Source organism: Papaver somniferum, chromosome 5 (genome assembly GCF_003573695.1).
Source record: "Papaver somniferum cultivar HN1 chromosome 5, ASM357369v1, whole genome shotgun sequence".
Taxonomy (NCBI): Eukaryota; Viridiplantae; Streptophyta; class Magnoliopsida; order Ranunculales; family Papaveraceae; genus Papaver; species Papaver somniferum.
In genome coordinates, this window is record NC_039362.1 from 27,827,230 (window position 1) to 27,848,777 (window position 21,548).

At 43.1% G+C, this 21,548-nt stretch overlaps 1 long non-coding RNA gene across 3 annotated transcripts; it reads left to right on the forward strand.

Moving 5' to 3' along the window:
• Window positions 1-15,249: 15,249 nt before the first annotated feature.
• Window positions 15,250-21,283, forward strand: LOC113281234. 3 transcript variants are annotated; one of them, XR_003325992.1, is made up of 7 exons: window positions 15,250-15,703; window positions 15,910-16,594; window positions 16,690-17,429; window positions 17,526-17,589; window positions 19,203-20,096; window positions 20,185-20,244; window positions 20,981-21,283. It is a non-coding gene; the product is annotated as an uncharacterized LOC113281234 (long non-coding RNA). The 3 variants fall into 3 exon arrangements; XR_003325993.1 differs by having other exon boundaries at window positions 15,250-15,419; window positions 15,565-16,594; XR_003325991.1 differs by having other exon boundaries at window positions 15,250-16,594.
• The last annotated feature ends 265 nt before the right edge of the window (window positions 21,284-21,548 follow it).

A 21,548-nucleotide genomic window follows, 5' to 3' on the forward strand; every position in this document is an offset into this window, starting at 1 on the left:
TTGGCTCAAAACCTTCGGGTTTATCATGGCCTCATCCAACAACTCCATGCGTGGCGTTTGTGCATGGGATATAAGTATTAAGGAAAACAAAACATATAAGCAAACATGCGCGGAGCTAAATGAATGTAAAGTGCTGAAATGTAAATAAGACCAAGGTTTACGTGGTTCAGCACTAAGGCCTACATCCACGGGGTTTGTTGTTTTACTATGTTCTTCACGGTTACACGAATAGTTGGATGACTTTTGGGGTTTACATGTTTCTCTCCTCTAATGGATTAACTTACACTTACTATTTCTCTCTTTCTCTCTCTCCTTCCCTTCCTGATATTTTCGATCCCCCTTCCTCTTGGTGGAGATTGGATATTTATAAGGTTAGAACGTGGGACCCATCTCTGAAGACCGTTGGAACCTTATCTTCTTGTGTCCTTGCGTCCATCACGCGGAGGTCTGCGTTTGCCCCTTGATCCCGCAGAGGCATCCTCGCTCGTTCCACAGGTTGGTCGACACGTACACTGCTCAGAGTGTTTAATGTGGGTAGTTGAGGGGTCTGCTCGTGTCAGACAAGTGTCTTCTGCCCCTGTCAGTCCGTGTCAGCTAACTTTCTCTCCACCGTTGATCTTAGCTCCTCTTTTGGGGATGAGATAAAGTAACTCCTCGGGGTTTATTCGGTGTTTCGTGACGCATCATGTTTTGATGTTTTGGCCTGCATGCTTTCCACGTACCTTTTTATATACACGTGTCTGATAGTGAGATATATGTGTACACAATTTGCCCCTTTTCTTCGGGCTTGAATGACTAATGGGTGCCTTGAAGAAAAACTATCGTCGCATATTCTTCTCACTCCTAATAACTTCTCCTAGATACTTGGGCACGTCTTTTATTCGTGCATTAACTGCTTATGTAACGGGCACGTTTCCCATTCCTCCCTTAATTTCCTTCTCTTTCTTTCGGGTATTTTAAGGATAGAAAGAAAATTTAATTTCATTCTTCCTAAACACTCTCTCAATTTTCATTCTTCCTTTAAATTTTCTGTCTGTCTTCATTGAACCAGTGACCTTAAATTCTCTGTCAGTCTTCATTGCTCTTGACCTTAAATTCTCTGTCAGTCTTTATTGCACCTGTGATCTTAAATTTTCTGTCAGTCTTCATTGCACCTGTGATCTTAAATTCTCTCCACCTTAGCATTAACCACGCCCGCTTCTCCTGTTTGTTTCTTCTACTGCTGTTTTTGCCGGTAAGTTTTTCTTTTCTTTATTTCCACCGTTTTATGTTGTGTTGATTTGTGAATTTTCTGCTACTGTTGTTCCTTGTTTGTGATGAAGAACTTCTTCTGATGCTTGCATACTAGTTTGCCCCTGTTCTTCATCTTAAATTAAGGAAGCCATTACTTCAAGGGTGAAATTTTGAGCATGTATACTAATTTTAGGGTTGTTACGTTATCGTGGTTGTATTGTTATGGATGTGTTTTTTGATTGTGTGTAACTTGTTCTTGATTTTATTCTTTCCGCATCCATGTCTGACCGTCCGCAGCCTACTTATCAGACTCCTGATTCTGGGTTATCGAGATCTCCTCCGCGTCGAGAGTCTCAAGATGATGTTCGTCGGAGTCGATTTTCTTCTGGAGCGAAAGCCTCGTCTTCTAGGGAAGAGAATCCTCCGATAATTCCATCTGGTTCTCGAAGAGTCTTTGATCGCTCAATGGCTCGTCCTCGTGATGATACTAGGAGTACGCAGGCTCCTCCCCGCGCTGTTGCTTTTGACATTCCTCCTCTACGTTCGTTAGTGCCCGAGCATCATCTACGGTCTTCTCCAACTTTTAAAGGGAAGAATACGAAGGGCGTAGCTCCTAGGGTTGAATCAAAAAATCCCCTCGTGAAGAGAAAAGCTTCGGAAGCGTTCGTTAGTTCATCCGGCCCCGCCGAGGAGGATGAGGCTGCTCCCTTGATACGCAGTGTCTCTGTTAGCAGGAAAAAAGTAACCTTCAAGCATATCGATCTTGAAATATTCAAGGAAAAGCATGAGCTTCAAGCCTTCGGGGTTCGTTTCTATGCCCCTGAGGATGATATTACGTATGAGCTTATCTCCAAGTATGAGTTCGATGAATTTCATTTGTTAACGACGGTTGGGGCATTCGAGGCTGGTCTGATGCTGCCGTTGTACAAATCAGGTGATTCCTTCTACTACGACGTGCTCGCTAGTCGTGAGGGTTCTTCCACCAATACTCACAGCCGTTCCGTATCCCAACTATCGGGGAATTATCTCCGCGCCCTGAAGGAATGCTATCTGCGGAGTAAGGGGGAAACGTCGATGACTTGTTACGTCCCCAATCCCATGGAGAAGGAATGGTATACTCCTGAGAATTTCAATAACTCCTTCGGTGATTACGTCAATAGTAGGAATCGCAAGCCGTGGAGTGTCAGCCTTCGGAATCTCCCTGCTCCTCGAGGCGAGATTCGTCTGTTAAATGAGGTCAGCGATGCCAAGCTGAAGTATGTTCCTGGCACGGAGGCGTCCAGTTGTCGGAAACTCTTCCCCGCGCGAGAGAGGATCAAGCGCGATCATGACTACGAGTGGCACGCCACCGTTATCGAGATAGTTGGTTCGTGGGCTTACGGTTGGATTCCTGGTCCCCGCGATTGGCGGCCTACCGAGAATAGTAAGCCGCGCGAATCTCCTCCTGTTCGCTATGGAGATTTCTGCCCCTGGCGTCTGAACTTTGCGGGCATGAATTTTCCTTATGCCCTGGACGTCGTAGAGGGAGACGAGGAGGATGGTTCCGGTGCTATACTCCCACCGAAGAATATCTCAGCTGCTCAGGTACGCAGATTCTAGCTGCGCTTCTTTTTTAGAACTTCCATCAGACGGGAAAAATAATTCTTTTTGTGGTGTTGGTTTCAGGTATTGAAGAAGAAAAAGATTAGGCCGAAGCAGTCTTCTACTACGGTGATGGGCGAGGTTGAGGCCCAAGAAGAAGTTACTAGTCCAGTGAACGAAGAGTTTGCTGAGGACGAGATTACAGATGGGGAGGAACGTACTGGTACCTCCCCTATCAATGTCGAAGAAGAGGTCTTCGCTGGTCACGCTGGTGATGAAGGAAGGAACAAAGTGTGGTGGCTGATGACGTTGTCATCGGGGATGTTTCCGTCCCTGCTGGTGATGTCGCGGATACCCTTCCCACTTCTCAAGAATTTTCTTTTGATCGGATGTATTCCACGGGGGAGTTCTTTGACGAAGCCCTCGATTTTCCCGAGGACTTCTCTTTACTTTCCCCCAATGATGATTGGGATGTTCTTGGTGGTGATGGTAATGGGGATGCTACTGTAGAAGATGTTGGTGCGGAGGAGCCTGCTGTGCATGTAGGCGCGGAGGAGCATGCCAACATGTGCTGAGGGGTCGTGTCAGAGAAGGAAAATCTGTCGTTGACGCGCCTGCCGATAGTCTTCCCCAGTCGCCGACGTCTGAGGGTGAGGACGCCATCATGGATTGGTTTAAGGAAAAGAATCTTCTGTTTGTCTCTCATCCCGCTCCTGTTGTTGCTGGGGAAAAGGAATCAACCGCGTATACCCGTCGCATGATGGAGATGTCTTCTAAGGCGCAGGTGTCTGAAGCCTGGGGAAAAAGGTTGACTGTTCCCGAAGCTACCCTCGTGCCGGAGCCTCCTACTTCCGTTGCCGATATGATGGCCATCGCCGACGGGTATCAATATGGCTTTCCGCAGCAGCGTGTGCTGGAGGTAAATTTTCGTACATACTTCTACGTGACGATCAGACGCTTCGGTGAAATAATGTTTTGTCATCTTGATGTGTAGATGATGAGGAGCGAGCATTGTAACCACGTGCTGTATCAGTTCTTCAAAGCGAAATCTCTGAAGCTCGAGGCTAAGCTTCGTCACGAGAAAAGGAATTATCTGCGGCTGAGGTGGAAATAGAAGAGCTGAAGAAAAGCCTTAAGGAGAAAGAAAAGCTGGGTGAAGCAGAGGCTGATCTTCGTTCAGAACTTGTTGCAGTGCGCGCTGAGTTAGAGCAAACTCGTAGCCAAGTTTCCACTTTCACAGGTTTGGTTCTTTTCCCTCGCCGTATGTCGTCATTCTTTTATCTCTTAGTTGTTCTGTCTGAGTCTCCCCACCCTATCTCCAGTGGGTGGCGTCCCCGAGCTGATATGGCTTCGAAACGAAAGAGTTCGGCAAAAATCTCGTATTAGAGATTTGGTTGAGAAAATTAAGAGTGAAGCTAAGAAATGGGATGCTCGGGCTGAGGTATGGCGCGCGCGGCATGTTCAGATGGTCGACATGCAAAATCTGTACAACCATGATCGTGCTTTATTTAATGGCACACTGCTGTGGACCCGTGATAATCTGCGGGAAGCCCGTGAGCGCACTTCCTTGTTGGAATCTAGGATTCAGCTGTTGGAAGAAGAATTACAGACGGCTCGATCCATTCCTCTTTCAGGGGTCCAGGATAATATGCTCTGTCTTGCCAGAGAAAGAGATGATGCTCGTGCTGAAGTCTACGCTCTCAGCAATGCTCTTTCCGCGTCTCGTGCCGACGTAGCTCGTCATGCTGAGTCTGAGAGGAATCTCGAAGTGTGCATGTACAGACTCAGCAAAGGGGTCTCAGAGATAAATAAAGAGGTCGACCACCTTCGTCATATGGACTCGATGAAGCAGGTAGAATTAGATGCCTGTCAATTTACTCTCACCAACCTTCAACTAGACTATAAGAAATTATCCGCGGAATATGATCATCTTGATGAAGCGCGAGATGCGGTTGTTAATGAGTATGAAGAGGCTTCGGCTTGTGTCGAAGGTATAATCCCATTTCATCGAGTGTGACCTTGTTTTTTTCTACGCTAACTCCGTGGTGTTGTCTTTTTCAGAGCTCGAGGGACGCCTTCGCGTCACAAATGAAAAACTTGAAAAGGCTCAATCTTCCTTAGCGCAGCAGGAAGAACAGACCAATCACTTCAAGAATTTAGCAGCAACCCGCGAGGAGGCCGTTGGTGCTGCTTCTAGAGAAGTGAATCGGCTATCTTCGTTATTATCCCAAGCCCAACAGCGGACAACAGTTATTAAACACAAGGCTCGTTGTCAATTGGCTGAGGAGACGAACAAGATGCTGGAGAGGATAGAACTTGGCCTAAGGAATGAACATGGTCTCGTGAAGAACTATCCTCGTCGTCCCGTTCCTTCTGCCTTGCCCAGCTCCTCGGGCCCTCTTCTGGTGGGAGCGTCCCATCAAGTCTTCGGAATAATCCTGCCGATGGGGCCGCCACTTAGGTAGAGATCGCAGCGTTTTGTAGGATCCGCGGCATCATTATACTTTTTGTAATCATGTAACAAGGATATTTTTTGCTGATGATCCTGTAAAAGGAATATTTTTTGATTGTGTATCCTTGACTTTGGCCTTTCACTTCTTGTAATCACCCTTTATGAAATGAATCCTCTTCTTGATATACCTACAATGTTGTTTGTTTTTATTTTAAGTATTTGTGAAAAATCAAAACAAAAGTTTTTAAGTGTTTTTGAGTGCGATACTGAAGGAAGGTACCTTCGTGATCGTCTTGAGACCTGTCACCCCCCCACCCCCCCCCCCCCCACCCCCCGCTGGCGAATCCTGGGCCAGAGGATTCCCAGACGGTGGGGGCCGGGGCAACGTTCTAGGATATGGGATTAAAATATTTACGCACCCATTCCGTCGACCCGTTGCCTTAAGATTGGTTGGGTATCTCTTTCTGCTGGGTGCCTTCCCCCTGGTCCTACACTTATGGACACTGATGGGGGAGCCCTGAGAGATTGTAGATTAACTACTTTCCCCAATATTGTAGGTAGATTCCACTGACTTGATAATTTGAAAGCTTGTTTGATTGATAAGTTGAGGTCTGCAATTCCTCTTCCAGAGATAGAAACATGTGGAGCGGTCAGGCTCCCTTCTTCTTCTGGTACACTCCAAGCAGATTCAAATCTGCGTTGCTTCTATGGGAAGTATGGTTTGAGCCATTTAGCATTCCAAGGATGCCGGAGGACCTCGCCTTTTAGATTACGAAGGTAGTAGGAACCGTTACCCGCAATGTCGTGGATCATAAAAGGTCCTCCCCATGTAGGTGCTAACTTTCCCCATTTCTTTTCTTGCTGATACCGTGGGATTGTTCTCAACACATACTGTCCCTCTACAAAATTCCGTAGCTTTACCTTTTTGTTGTACTCCCTTGCTAGTCTTCGTTGATAATTTTCCATCTTTTGCAATGCTACTTCCTTCTTCCTTCCAAGTCGTCCAACCTTTCTAACATCATATCTGTTGTGAGGTTTTTCTCCCAAGCTTCGGTCTTCGTGGTTGGCATGAGGATTTCCGTAGGTATGACTGCTTCAGCTCCATAAGTTAGAAGAAACGGGGATTCCCCGGTAGCGGATCTTCGTGTTGTCCTGTATGCCCATAAGACATTGTGCAGTTGTTCGCACCATCTTCCCTTATGCTCGTCTAATTGTTTTTTGAGTATAAGGGCGAGGGTCTTGTTGGTAGCTTCCGCTTGTCCGTTGCTTTGAGGGTATAAGGGGGTGGACTTGTTCTTTCTTATTTTGAAAGTGTCGAAGAGCATGTCTATATTTTTTCCCTGTAATTGCTTGCCGTTATCAGATACAATTTCAGCAGGTATACCAAATCTGCAAATGATGTTCTGGAATATGAAAGTGAACACATCCGCGTCTCTGATCCTGGCCAAGGCCTTAGCCTCCACCCATTTACTGAAGTAGTCCGTGGCTACTATCAAAAATCGTCTCTTCCCTGATCCTTCGATGAAAGGCCCGACGATGTCTACGCCCCATTTTGCAAATGGCCACGGGCTATCGACAGAGTTTAACATTGTTGCCGGCGCGTGGATTTTTTTCGCGAAGCGCTGACATTCTTCACATCGTCGGGACATCCTCGCGGCATCTTGTATCATGTCGGCCAGTAATATCCTTGCGTTTTTGCTTGTCAGCTAGTGATCTCATGCCGCTATGATTCCCCGCGTCACCATAATGGATATCATTTAGAATTCGATGCCCCTCTTTCCGGGACAAGCAGCGTAGTAATGGTCCAAGGAAGGATTTCTATACAGGACCCCCTCCCGAAGATCATATCTTCCCACTTTGGAGAGCATCTTCCTAGCTTGTTTCCGATCCGCAGGTAAGCTTCCTTTTTCGAGAAAGGCATGTATTGTCACCCTCCAGTCATCTTCGTTGCTGAAGTCTTCGTCTTGATTTGCTCTTGACAGGATCCTCTTCATCAAAGTCATTATGGATGTCTTCTCCTACCTGGTCTTCGATATTTTCTTCCATCACATCTTGATTGGTAGCGAAGGAGAATTGAGATGCAATCGAAGGCTCGTATACCCTTGCTATTTTAATACCTTCGGCATTTTTATCCCTCAGCATGGATGTATATATGCTAGGGCATCCGCGTGCCTGAGGTCCCTTCTGCATAAGTGCCGGAACTTAATGTTCGGGATTTGTGATGCCAATGTTTGGACCAAGGCCATGTAAGCTGAAAGGGTGTCATCGTACACATTATACTCGAGCCCTATTTGCCGTATGACAAGCTGCGAATCACTTGTCAGCCTTACATCGGTTACCCCCATCTCTATTATTATACGTAGGGCATGTACGACAGCTTCGTATTCAACAATGTTGTTGGTATGCTCTTTGAATTCCAATCTAAGTGCCTGTATAATCCTTTCTCCAGTTGGGGTGATAATGACAATACCTATTCCTGCTCCTTCCTTATTTTTAGATCCGTCGACAAAGACTTCCCATTGTCTATGACTCGCAGGTTCGAGGATATCCATTGGATCCTTGATTTCTTCCTCGGCTTCTGGTATTCCCTTAATCTCTTCGTCGTTGTCAGGGGGAGGTCTGCTAAGAAATCTGCCAGACTTGGGACTTCTGAGAATGTTGAATTTCATGAATGATGTTGAATTGGTCCAGATGGGTGTTCCATTTGGCTATTCGGCCCACTTTTCCCGTGCTTTTGAGGACTGCTTCCAATGGTGCTTTGCATGGTACCCTGACGAGGTGAGTTAGGAAGTAGGTTCTCAGTTTTTGGGTAGCCCATACCAGTGCGAGGATGAGTTGTTCAATCTTAGTATAATTTCTTTCCGCGGAATTGAGTGTCTTGCTGACGTAATAGATAGGCTGTTCTACTTTGTATTGGTTTTGACTAATACCGCGCTGACTGCGTCCTCCGTTGCTGCTATGTACAGTGCCAAAACTTCATCAGGGTCTGGCTTCTGCAGGATCGGGATTGAAGCTAGATGTTCTTTGATTTTTTGGAATGCTTCCTCGCATTCGCGGTCCATTCGAACCTGCTCCCTTTTTTAAGAATATTGAAGAAATGTTTGCATTTGTCCGAAGACCGTGCAATAAATCTGCCCAACGCTGCTATGGACCCATTGAGCTTCTGCACTTCCTTCAGATTCTTTGGGACGGCATCTCTACTATGGCTTGAATCTTAGCTGGGTCTACCTCGATGCCCCTTTTCGTCACCAGATACCCGAGGAACTTCCCCGAGGTGACACCGAAAGTACATTTCTCCGGATTCACTTTCATGTGATGCTGTCTCATTGCTTCGAAGATATTCCTCAGGTCCTGGTGGTGATTTTTACGCAGCTTGCTTTTGACGAGCATGTCGTCCACGTAGACTTCTAGGGTTCCTCCAATCCATGGCTTGAAGATAGCATCGACCATCCTTTGGTATGTTGCCCCTGCGTTTCGGAGCCCGAAAGGCATTCTGGTATAGCAATAAAGGCCATGTGGGGTAGAACGCTGTGTGTGGCTGATCTTCTTCTGCCAGGGCTACTTGGTTGTAACCAGAATATCCGTCCATGAATGACAGCTCTTCGTACCCTTCAACTGCTTCAACCAGTTGATCTATGCTCGGCAGGGGATAGCTGTCCTTTGGACATGCCTTGTTGAGATTAGTAAAGTCGATGCATATTCTAACCCCTCCATTTTTCTTAGGAACAATGACCATGTTGGAGATCCAGGTAGGGTACTTGACTTCCTTGATAAATCCTGCATCTAGTAGCTTCCGAAGTTCTGTTTCTACCGCCTCATGATATTCTGGAGCCACTTTTCGTATTTTCTGCCTGAACGGGGGCGTGCCCGGTTTGATGCGTAGTTCATGTTGGATTACTTTTGGGTCAATCCCCGGCATATCTCCTAACTTCCAGGCGAACACATCCGCATATTCCTTAAGTAATTTGGTTAAGGAATGTTCTCTTCCTTCGTCCATGATGGTCCCATTTTGACCATCTTCGGGTCTTCTTCCGTTCCTATGTTGATTTCCTTTACGGGTTCCTGGTGTGAACACAGGCTTCGGGTTTCCGAGGACTGGGGCGCTCTTTAATTGCTATTTAGCGTGTTTCTGCTCTTCGCTGGTTGTTGAGGTACTTGTTTCCGAGCCTTGGACATTACCATCTTTCGTCAAGCCTTTTCCTGTAGTTTCCTTAAGGAATAGGTCTACGGCTTTCTCTTTCGCGGTTTCTTGATTTCTTACTCTTCGGATTTTTCGCTGCTCTTCTTGCTCATTGTTGATATGATCCTGAGTGGCCTGGCACTCTCGCGTAGCGATTCGATCTCCCTTGATCTCCATTATTCCCTCAGGTGTTGGAAATCTGAGGTATTGGTGGTATGTTGCCGCAACTCCTTTGAGCTTGTGTACCCATTGTCGTCCAATAATGGCGTTGTAGGGGGAAGGGGTGTCCACCACACTGAATCGGGTATCCAGTTTCATGGGCCCTGCGTTAACCTGTAACACGATGTCTCCCAAGGGCTTCGTGGCTGCTCCATTGAATCCGTAGATGGTGTGATAAGAGGTCATCAACTGTTCATCATGGAGCTTCATCCGTTTGAATGCATCATAGAATAGGACATTTACAGAGCTTCCCCCGTCTATGAGGATCTTTTTGAGGTTACATCCAGCTACTGGTAATGTTAGGACCAAGGGATCGTTATGGTCTTCCATATCTTCTCTCGATATCCTCGGCATCGAAGATGATAGGAGATTCCATCCATTCTTCGTGTTCGTCCACCGCTATCATCCCATCGACCTTATATAACTCGCAGCGGTCTTCGAATTGCTTCCGTAACCTTTTTCCAATCTGCGCTGAGTGAGGGTCCTGTGGCTTCGGAACACGAGATGGTGTTGATTGTTCGGTTTTCTTCCGGAAGTTGGACTGGTTTGGTTCGTTTGGATCTGTCCTCGGTAACCTCCTTTCGTATGTAATGTTTGAGCTCTCCCGCATCAATTAATTTTTGGATCATTATTTTAAGGTTCTTGCATTTTTCGGTCTGGTGTCCGTTGAAACAGTGATACTCACAGTAATCTTTAGACTTCTCGGATCTCGGGGGCTGCTTTCCCTTAGACCATGGCCACTCTAAGTTTTCCCTCCCTTTGATCTCTCGTAGGATACGAGCATAGCTAGCGTTGAGTTTCGTGTAAACTTGATCTTCGAATTTTCGGTCGCCTGTTCTTCGTTCATCCCTCCGTTCCTTCCTATCTTCGTGAGGTCTCTCATCTGAGCAACCCCTTTTGGCCCCATTGGTTTGTTCCGCTGAATTGGTGCGGTGAGACCTCTGCGGATATGCCCTCGGGTTTTCCCGTTGAATTTCTTCAAGTCGAGCGTGCTTCTCGATAATTATTCGGAGATCTCCTTCTGTCTTGGGCACGCTCCCGTGAATTTCAACAAATAGGGGACTCATTCGGTCTAAGCCCCATTTAGCAGTTGATGCTTACCACTGGGTCCACGCTCCCTATGGCTTGGCAGATCTTATGCCATCTGTTTGTGTACTCCCTCGTGGTTTCCTTGTAGCCAATTGCTAGTGAAAAGAGCTTATCCATCCCGGTGTTTACAGTCTTGTTGTACATGTATGTTCTTAAGAATTTCTCTGCGAGTTGGTCGTATGAGTGGATGGAGTTTGGTGGCAGATTATCAAACCATGATAACGCCGATCCCTTCAAACTTGACGGGAAGTATCTACAGAGTACGGCGTCGTTCTGACCCCATCTAGCTAAGACACGGTTGTAGTACCGAACATGTGCAGCAGGGTCGCTGGATCCATCATAGCATTCGAACGTCGGGACCGGGCATTTCAGTGGAATAGGGGTGTTGGCCAAGCGATGCGTTAAGGGCGTGGAGTTAGCTTCTCTCATGACCTCTTCTAACCTTCCCCCACCTTGTTTATTTTTTAATTTCCTGATCTCTGCCATCATCTCATCTCGTAGTTCCTCCATTGCACGTTGGTGCTCTAAATTCTTCAACTCATTACCGTCTGACTCTCCATCGTCATAATCCGGGTCGGATACGCTACGTCTCCTTGTCGCGTCTTCATTAGCCGCTAGGACGACTCTACAGTCTTGGTTTGGCTCTGGTGCTTTGGAGCTTGCTTCATCAAGTTGTTGGCTGGTCTTCGTGCTTAGAGCAATCCGCTCCTTTAAATCTTGATTTTCTCTGGCCAACAGAGCTACAGATTCTGCGTAAACCTGCTGGTTCTTCCTCAGTTCCTCAAGCTCAGCTATTAGTCGGTGTGATTGGTTGGACCCCTGATTGGGAGTCCCAGCGCGTGCCGCTACAGCCGTGGTGCCGCCCTCCTCCATGGTCTGTACTAAAGGTGGCAGGGGTTCAGCTTCGGTTGCTGGTGTTTCCAAATTGGAGTGAGCGCCCCTCTACGGTGCCAGAGCCGCCGGTATGGCTTGATTCTGATTATTTGTTAGCGGCATTCCAAAGGTTAGAAGGTGCGCGGGTTGGAATGTTCTGGATTCATCCACCCTTTCTCTTGGTTGATTAAGTTGACTCATGGCGAAGGTATTGCTAGCCTCCGCAGCCTTCGGGACTACCGCAGCCTCCCCGTACTTTATCGTTGCTGCTCTGAGAGCCGCCGCTGCAACTGAATTAACGTTCATGGGTGAAGTGATTTCTGCAGTATCTTGCCTTCGGTTGGTCATTTTAGCTTTGTCTCCTTTCTGCTTGCTTCGGGTGATGATCGGGGTTGTCCTGGGTGTTTCTTTTGACAAAGCTTTGGATTTTCCTGCTTCCTGCGTCTTTTCCATCACGTGCCCTTTTGTTGATAATGAAATCTCGCGTAAACTTGCCTTCTTTACTCACAACACGTTCTCTCTGCATAAGTTATTTCAAACAACAGAAACGGGAATATCCGCGTGAAGCGGGTTAGTTGGCGAAATACAATTTTTCAAGAGGGAATTAATACCCGCAGGCTATAAAATACGGGTTAGAGTTTTATTAAAGGCGATCCTTAGTATAAAAACTACGAAAATTGTAAATCCGACGGATTAGAACAATAACCCGCTTAGAACAATAACTCTTATCGAAGACCAAAGGTGGGTTTTTGAACATAATACAGTTAACGAATGATCTATACGGTCCGAGCTGATAAAATCAGAGCAATCATATGCCAAATTAAAATGAAATCACAGGACAAGATAAATCTTTTACCGGGACGAAGTCCCTGTTTCTAGCGCCAAATTGTGGGCACCCAAACCACGAGGGGGTCCGAACGCTCACAATCAATCATTAACATCTAAAGACATTATGATGATGGTACCCCGGTGTTGATTCATTGGCTCAAAACCTTCGGGTTTATCATGGCCTCATCCAACAACTCCATGCGTGGCGTTTGTGCATGGGATATAAGTATTAAGGAAAACAAAACATATAAGCAAACATGCGCGGAGCTAAATGAATGTAAAGTGCTGAAATGTAAATAAGACCAAGGTTTACGTGGTTCAGCACTAAGGCCTACATCCACGGGGTTTGTTGTTTTACTATGTTCTTCACGGTTACACGAATAGTTGGATGACTTTTGGGGTTTACATGTTTCTCTCCTCTAAGGGATTAACTTACACTTACTATTTCTCTCTTTCTCTCTCTCCTTCCCTTCCTGATATTTTCGATCCCCCTTCCTCTTGGTGGAGATTGGATATTTATAAGGTTAGAACGTGGGACCCATCTCTGAAGACCGTTGGAACCTTATCTTCTTGTGTCCTTGCGTCCATCACGCGGAGGTCTGCGTTTGCCCCTTGATCCCGCAGAGGCATCCTCGCTCGTTCCACAGGTTGGTCGACACGTACACTGCTCAGAGTGTTTAATGTGGGTAGTTGAGGGGTCTGCTCGTGTCAGACAAGTGTCTTCTGCCCCTGTCAGTCCGTGTCAGCTAACTTTCTCTCCACCGTTGATCTTAGCTCCTCTTTTGGGGATGAGATAAAGTAACTCCTCGGGGTTTATTCGGTGTTTCGTGACGCATCATGTTTTGATGTTTTGGCCTGCATGCTTTCCACGTACCTTTTTATATACACGTGTCTGATAGTGAGATATATGTGTACACAGAATTAGTTCCATCTCCTTTACAACATCAGCAACCACCAACAATCACCTATAAGACCATCTCAGCTGTAACTACATTGCTTCACCAGCTGTAATCTCAGAACCATTGGTACCTGCAACTGCGTCATACACTGTAACCTGTATTTTGTTTTAAGCCAACAAAACTACACAAAAATATCTCCTCCATCCATAGCAACAACACCACATAGCAATCAACTTTGTCACTTTCCATGGCAGCAAAAACTACTACTGCAACACACACTACTCTACCTGCACCTCCTTGCAACCTGCTATCACCTGCCCATTGCACTTTCTTCTTTGCTCAACTGCTCACCATTCTTTTGTACATATATCACCAATAACAACTACTCAACTCCACCACCAATTTCACCATCCGTTTTCAGCTCTACCAATTTATAGCTTCAACTACAATCCTTCGTAAGCAATATTCATTTCTTCCCTTCCTGTAGTTCTGCCAATTCAATACCACTGCAATACTCATAACACCATTTTCAAACCTTAACTCAGATCAATTCCACTTCGAATTCGACTACAAGCTGAACCCATTCTTCTCTGAATTGGCAACAACTCATCTGACTTTTCTCCAGTCCCAGCACTGTTACCTTCAATGCCCCATTCAATTACAGATACAGCAGCATCTACACAATCATACATCATTTCAGCTCAACTTCCTTGCTCTTTTAACTGAAATACCCATTCAGCTCACCACCACCAACAACACCAACTTCATAGTCTCTTTCTCAACTGCAAAACTGTCCACTGCGCTATTAAAGCATCTCTGCAATATCTCCTAACATTCATCTTACATGCTCCAGCTCCAATGTTTGGCCTGCAATTCATACCCAATCTTCAGCCATCAACACAGAGAATCCCTTCTGCAACAGCAACTCAACAGACCAACATTTCTTCATCAATAGCTGCTGCATCATTAGTACTCTTCTGCATCATTCCAAGCTACAATAGCAACCTAGACATACACCTAAAACAACATCACATCTTCTTGTTCTTTGTATCAGATTCCACATCAGAATCATCTCAATCTCTGTAAATCAACAAGCAAGACAAACCCATTATCAAACACACATGGATTCATTCACCATCTCAGTCATAACCTTCATCTGTAATTTTATCAACTTCACATGACTGCAACCACCAGCTGCGTTCATTCTGGCTTCTCTGTGAACAAAATGGCATCAGCCAACTGCAGCTCCTTGCATTACTAGCACCTGCAACACCAACTATTAGTTCTCTTGAGTAACAAGGTCTCAGTCGGCATTGTACTCATGATGAGTTCAATGCTGATAGTTGAGTTGTACTAAAAAAAAGATGGGGACTCCTCCAGCCTTGCACCAAATTTGCCATTGAATTTGGTTGAGACTACTCACTTGAATACAAACAAAAGGTTAAAATTCTAAGGAAGTGATTGATTGATCGGGTTTGAAGGTTGTTGCGTCAACTCATTTAACTAGAAAACAAATAAAAGGTTGTTATTTTTTCGAATTTTGATATTTTTTTTATGTGTATTAAATACCAATTAACTTTATTTCACGATTGGTAAAGGGAATACCCATTATTAGTGGAGGTGATACCAATTGAGCGATTTAACGGCCATGATCTATTAATATTTATTTGTCCTATACAAAATGGGATCACCCCCAAAACGTTGAGAATCATTATTCGCCGGCAGCTAGAACATGCCGAATCCCGTGCCGCATACCCTAGTAAAAAGAAGTGACAGAAGCAAAGAAAGGTGAAAAATCTCACGCATATAAGGGGCAATAAGGGGCGGCACCTATATAAGGCATTATAAACTGTCAACGTCAACTGGGTGGAAAGGCCAAAAAAAGGAAAAAAAAAAGAAGAAGAAGAAGAGCCTCGAAGAAGAAAGAGTTTCTCTAGGGTTTCATTCGTATCCCTTCTTTACCCACACCTTTCACTTCTTCACGATCTTCATCTCCTCCTTTCTTCCGCCTCTCTCTTGTCTCGTTCAATGTGTTCAATATATAGATTCGAATCACGGCAATTTGGTGAGTGAATCTAATTTTTTTGAATGCGATGTGTAGATTTACATCTTCGTTTCGACACGTCCACTGAAATTGAATATAGGTATTTTGGAGATTTGGAAAACCCTTTTTTAACAGTGTGTATGTATATATGTAAATGGGAGGAAAGTTCTGTGTACATATGGTCGTTTGACATCAATGATGGATTTGACATAAAGGCCTGAAGAAAAATTGTGCATAAACTGGAGTTTGAGAATGAAAATATAAGACTATCTTTTCACGATGGAGAATCTGCAACCCCGAACCAAGTAAGTGAACTATAGAATTATATGTGGAGTGGAAGAGATTCTGATTTTCCTAATGTGGCTTCTGATGTTAAAACTGTAGTATCATATCCACTTTGTAAAAGAGTCAGTCCTTGAATCAAAGTTCTTACATATCCATATGAGTACACTTGGGTTCATTGGAATTGCTTTCTTTGATTTGCTTTTGCTTGTCAATTGTTTGTGGTTAGGGGCTTGGTGAAGGCGTTAACGACTGTGGATACGTATCAGTTTCCACATCTTATTTTGAAAGGAAAACAAATTCAAACCTTTAAAGACAAAAAGGAAAGTGTGAGTCTAATCGATAGGGATGTAGGATTCTGGATTGGGTTTCCCAAGGAGGGGCCTTGGGAGAGTTTCCTGTCTGCTACCGTTTTCAATTATTCCAAGGTCATTATAACAAAATTTAGTTGATGAAGAATGGCACAAAAAATGCGATTTTAAGGGTTCATGCTACAGATTCTGATGTTAAACTTGATTTTTCTGTATGCCCTGTTTCTTCGCGAATCTCACTCCTTCAACTTCTGAAGGAAGCCATCAGAATACTGTGGTAGAAGAGGTCTATGAGAACCAGTGACACTTTCTGGTTGGAGAAACAAGTGGTCTGGTTTTCGTGGTAATGATCCAGAGAGGTGGAGGGGGTCTTGCTACAGTTGTCAGTGATTCTGATGTTAAATTTGATCTTTCTGTATGCCCTGTTTCCTTGCGAAACTTACTCCTTCAACTTCTGAAGGAGGCCAACAGAATGCTGTGGTAGAAGAGGTCTATGAGAGCCAGCCACACCAAGCAATTTCTGGTTGGAGAAACAAGTGGTCTGGTTTTCGTGGTAATGATCCAAAGAGGTGGAGTACTAGGGACTTCTCGTATTCATCATAGGTGAACTTAAACTTCTAATGCCGTTTAGTGTAATAATACTATGTATGTTACATGATGACTTTTCAGCTAACCTTTCCATTGTTGTTTGTATCAAGGATTGTTTTGAGCCTCCTCTAGCTTCTGGGTGTCGATGGACCACGACCTGGACAATCTCAGTTTGGGGACATGGATGGTTGGGCATATGCTCCTGATTATGAGCTTTACTAAAATGGTCACTAAATTCTTTAATGTCACCCGCCAAATCATCCCTCCAGGTTGTTCGCCGAAGGCGTTGGTCCACACAAGGAAGCCTTTATCCTCTAGAAACTTTAGTAGCATGAATGATGTAGTCAGTATCTTGAGTCTTATCTTACCTTGGAGAAGCACAACTAGAGACTCTGATCCATGTTTTCAAATTCGTCCTCGTGCTGAGAATCCTGAACCTTCGTAGACATGGGCTGTGGGTTATGGTGATGCCCGTGATAATGATCAATCGTTCTTTGAGCAAGGATCACTTTCAAGACAAAATACCATGCAACGTGGGAATGCATCATCTTCTTTTGCTCTTAAGTTGAATCAGCTTGATAAGAATGCATTGTGATCGTGATCCACGTTCTGGCGGTAAAACAGAGCTTTTGGCTCAGCATTGGAACAGATGCTGAACTACACACAATTTTCCATATTTATTGGAAAATAGATTTCCTTGTCCAGCAGAGTTTACAGTGTGAGAGAGAATGGAGATTGTATCTGAGAGGCAACATGGTATCATCTCATCACAAATGAGCGTACGTATCTATTCAGCAGATATGATATTTATCTTAACCGATGTGTTCAAGGGGGATGGGTTTTGGAAAAGGTAACTAATGACTTTATTTGTAGCTTTAGTTGCTGTCCTCTTGTCAGTCGCTGTTAAATATTTATTTGATATTTGCTTGTTCTATGTTTTATCCAGGACGATCTTTCTTCTCTTGGCCATGTACCATTGTTTTGGATGGTTCACAAACAAAGTAAAAAAGGTATGTGGATTCTGGTCAATTTTTCTTCTCTTGTAGCTAAGACTGTGTCCAGTTGAGGACTTGGGTAATGGTACCAGTTATTTGAAAATTAAGGGTTGGTTGGACCAACAGTTGACCGTGAATGACCGTGTTTGACTTGAATTTGTATTTAATATTAGAATTACTCAATTGTGTCATATTACTTACTAAAGCACTCACTCATGGTGTCATATTGGAACTCATCATCATACACCGAAAATACCAGGGCTTTTGACTACTTGTTATAATGTACTAGAAAAACATAAACTTGAAGTAGTAACAGCTCATGAGTATTACAGGAGTATGTTCATGATTCATGCCCATGTAAGTTCACATTGTATGATTTTAAGTTTTATTTCATGTTTTTTGTTCTTTTGTAGAGGATTAAAGTTTTTGTTATCTGTTAATTGTGTCCAAGTGGTATAATTTCTTTGAAATCTGTCTATAATGTTATACCAGCCCATAGAATATTGGATGATGAAAGCGATAGTGAAATGAAGGTTTAATTAATAGACCAACAACTTGTAGGTGAATATAAATGTGATCTAATACAAGAAAGTAACTTACTGTTGCTGCTATAGTTTGAAATTTGTCTATAGTTTGTAATAAGTGAACCCACATACTCTGTTGCCTCTATTCTTAAGAGGGGAAAGATTCAAGAAGTTGGGAGCAGAACAATAGGTTCAAATAAAATAAATACAAACATCTCCTCCTTATCTTCTTCACCAGATCCATTTTGAGGTAACATTAGTCTTCTACTTTATTTCCTTATTTCCTCTTGCTTGTATATAAACCTGTAGGATATGTTAGATCTATGGTCCAACTTTCTAGATCTATAAAAGTATGTGTGCTAGAGAGATAGATCAAGCAGTTCCTAAATATTTGAGTATGTGATCAGTTTTCAGACCCCAATATGATAGATAGAGAATAGGCTACACAAGTAGAATAAAAGAACCAACAGATTGCAATAGAAACGTTTTATTTTTATTGCTTGTTTTGAAAGAACAATACAATGTTTTCCTTTAAGCTATTTTCTGCCCTAGGAATTGTACCCTTGTTTTTCTTTTTTTCTAGAATTTTCTTGCTAGTATTTTCTCTAGTAATCTCTAGTTTCTCTCCCATGCCTACAGGTACTAAACTGCACCTCTTTTCTAGATAGTTATATAAAAGTAGGTGTTCTAGAGAGATTGCAGTTCCTAAATATTTGAGTATATGGTATCTTTACTGTGTTCATGACCTTTTTTTCTCTTCTTTCTGTTCTTATGCTAGCTTTGATTTTCTTCCGAATGTACGAAAAGACAACTTGACAGTTTTGATTTGAGCAAACAAACCTTATTACAACACTTTGCTGGGACCAATTCACTAGAAAACTTACACCGTTTAGAACAGTCATGCCTTCCGATTTTCTATGTTTTTTTTTCTATTGCTGTGTTGGTCTGTCAACTTAAAATCTTTTCAGAAAGTTAGCCAAATGGATCATTTTCAAGTCTCTTTTTCAATTCTCCTCAGGCTGAAGGACCCGCCATTTGATAATTTAGTTGCAGTTGTTTTTGCCGTACTATATATAATATTTTCCTTTATCATAATAATTGTAGGTCCGAGCCAACATGAATAATCTTGACGAATCGATGAGGGAATTGCTTCTACTTACACGGGATTATGCCGCTCTCTTGCCTCATGAGCGAGCCCCGTTACACGCCCATATACCACCCTTGAATCAAAGTCTCGGCTTGGATATTACTGGAAATGAGACACAAGTTCTAGAAGAGCTTGGCAGGCAATTGAATTTGATATCAGCATACATTTCTCTTTTGAGTTGGAATGCATGCGGCCTACGCAAATTAGAAAAAGTTTCCCAAGTGATAAAGATGGACAAGAAAGTTTCTTGTACGGTAATACAAGAAACGACACATTTGGATTTGCAAATGGATACCCACTCTAGCGCCAGTTATGCACGTGAGTGCCTAACGGTTCCAGCTAAGGATTGTAAGACCAATCATTCAGGCGGTTAAGCGGTCATGTATGATACATGTGTTTATGACTTCGTAGACACGGAGAAAACAAAATTAACACAATCAGTGACTTTACGAGTGAAAAGCAATAATTTTATCTTCACAATAACAAATGCATATTGTCGCATAAAGGAGAAAAATGTTTTTTGGCAAGAGGCAAGAAGGATTGCGAGAAAATATCAGACAGATCTGTGGTGCATTGTGGGCGAACTCAACGCAACCAAAGATCCATCCGAAAAACTTTCTGCCGCAAGAGACCCAAACAGGAGAAACTTGGTTACTTACATAGATGATTTCGACTTAGAAGATTTTCCAATGTCTGGTGGTATATATACTTGTAGTGAAAGAAGTAGACTTGATCGTTACTAGCTCATAATATGAATTGTATAAGTCAAAGCATTGGAACTATTATATCGAGGGAAGAAAATATGTCTGACCATCAGCCTGTTCTACTCACTTTCCTCCTATTACCTACAGGTAAAAATTTATTGAACTTGTGTTTATTTTCTTATTCTTTTTCCAACATTTATGTATATATAAAATATCATTTTTTTTGTGTTAATAGACCAGATAGAAAATGCGATGAGGGATGCGTTACATGCGTATAACATTGCAGTTCCTCAAGGTCCGTTTTAACTCTCTCTTTTCTCAGTTTCTATTGTTCTCGTTAGTAGAATTAACTTCGAACTACCTTCTCTGTAAAGACTGCTTATTATACTATCTGTAGCAGTAATGTCAGTAATATTATTTCTAATGATACTCCCTAGGGATGTTTGGAAGAATTTATGGAAGTTTAAAATTCCTCGTTGAATCCCGCTCTTTATCTGGAAGTGCATTAAGGATATTATACCAGTCAGAACCAAAATAGCTAACTATAGAAACACTTTGTTGTTTCTGTAGATCCAGTGAGGAGACTATAAACCATCTTTTTATGGAGTGTAGTCATACTAGAGCCATTTAATTAGCCATGGATGTCAGCATTGATCAATATGTTACGTTGCTGCTTTAGAATTATGTGCACTCTTTGGTGTATTCAAATTACTATTGCCAGAATCCACTATTTGAAAACTCAATGTACAGTATCCATTTGAATTTTTGTATTTTCTAACACTGCTGTTGCCATGCCTATTTTTTATACATGCTTATTGCTTATACAAATAATTTTCTCGCTCCTGCATGCTAGTTTAGTGTTTGAAGCAGTTATTTGTCTGTTGATGTGTACAGAACATTGTTTAATGTCACAGCTTTCTGTATTTGTTATGCTTTAATTCGATAATTTTGATTGTAAATTGTGTTTTGATGACTGATGTGTTCAGAAATGAAACTAAGATGTTCTCTTCTTTTATTGTGACTCTTTGCAGTGGAAGAAGAAGAGGAGGATGAGATTTAAGAGGAAGCGCCAAAAGATGAGACAAAGATCCAAGTAGATTACTTTTGGTTGAAGAGGGACGTTGAAGAATGCTGGTTCTTTCTTGACATGTGCTTGAGGCTGAGTTTTTTAGTTGTTCTGTAGACATTTTGCAGTTTTAGTTTCTTCAAAACAAAGATGTTTCTTGCTTGATTATCTGTTTGACTTCTGTACACCTATGGTATAGCTCTGAACTTAGTGGGAATGCTATCGTAACTCTATCTATATACAATTTGGTAAAAGGTGTTTGAATTTCTATTGTTGGTCATAATTTAGGTTCATTTATTTTTGTTGAAAGTTGATGGTTTTCAGTGTTCCCTAGTTTGTTTTAATTTGGTTCGTCAACCTGATTGGTACGTTTCTATCTTAATTGTTATTGCTGACACTTGTTTCTCATTGTTCAGTTCACCAGGAGAAAGACCTTTGATATTATGTAGGTTCTCGGTGATACGGCGGTTTAGGATGTCGAGGATTGTGTTCTTACATTGTTTGCAACTTTCCTGTACTAGAAGAAACTTGCA